The following is a 939-nucleotide window of genomic DNA, read 5'->3' on the forward strand; positions in this document are numbered from 1 at the left end:
AAGTGTGCTCAAACTTTAATGCGTCTTTGTCTCTGGTGCAGGCACCACAGGAGAAGTTCTTAATCTCTTTCATCGATCTGGAGATGAGGTCATTCTACCTTGTAACAGTCCCACAGTTTCTGACTCGTGCCCCAAAATTAAGTGGATTTACTACAGAAATACAAGCACAAAATCTCTATCTGAGGTTAACGATGGAAAAGTGGTTCAGAGTTCGCCTCGAGCTGCCAGGTTAAAGGTGGGCAGAAACTGCTCTCTGATCATCAACAACATCACTGCTGAGGATGCTGGAGGTTACAGATGTGAACGTGCTTCAGGATCCACCTCTAATGTTTTTGTGCTTCTGAATGTCTTGAGCAGTGAGTATGTAAACTTAAATAATGTGATGCTTTCAGACTCTTCCCTTTTAACCGACATTGCGAAATACTTCCTGTGACATGAACAGTTCTGATGAATAACTGATGCAGTCTGAAGTTCAGATGCTTTCCTGTTACAGTGTGAATCACCCAGTTATTCAGCACTGCGTAGTGGCTTCATCCACACATCAGTCCGCACACTTAATTTTGCTTGAAAACTTGTCTGAAGACTTTTAAGTGTCTTTTGTGCCTTTGACTGTACTTTTTGTCCAGTTTTTTTTTCTTCTATTTTTGGGTGATGGCTGCTTCCTGTTTAAACTAAAGGTGGGGCCAAACTTTAAGGACCCCAGAGAAAGCTACTTCTACCTCTTTCACACTGAGACATTTTTTATTTTTCTTTCAGTCTCTGCATCTTCACCACCTGCAGATCCAGCAAAGGAGGGAGATGTTACATTACAGTGTTCTCTAAAAAGATACAGTGGTGTGGATAATTGTAAAGAGAAGAGTTTCCGATGGTTGGACGAGACAGGAACTGAGCTGGCTGGCAAAGGTGATGGGTACGACTTAAACAGACCAAGGAGCTGTA

The sequence above is a fragment of the Cyprinodon variegatus genome, unplaced genomic scaffold, assembly GCF_000732505.1.
Source record: "Cyprinodon variegatus isolate N-32 unplaced genomic scaffold, C_variegatus-1.0 Scaffold1263, whole genome shotgun sequence".
Taxonomy (NCBI): Eukaryota; Metazoa; Chordata; class Actinopteri; order Cyprinodontiformes; family Cyprinodontidae; genus Cyprinodon; species Cyprinodon variegatus.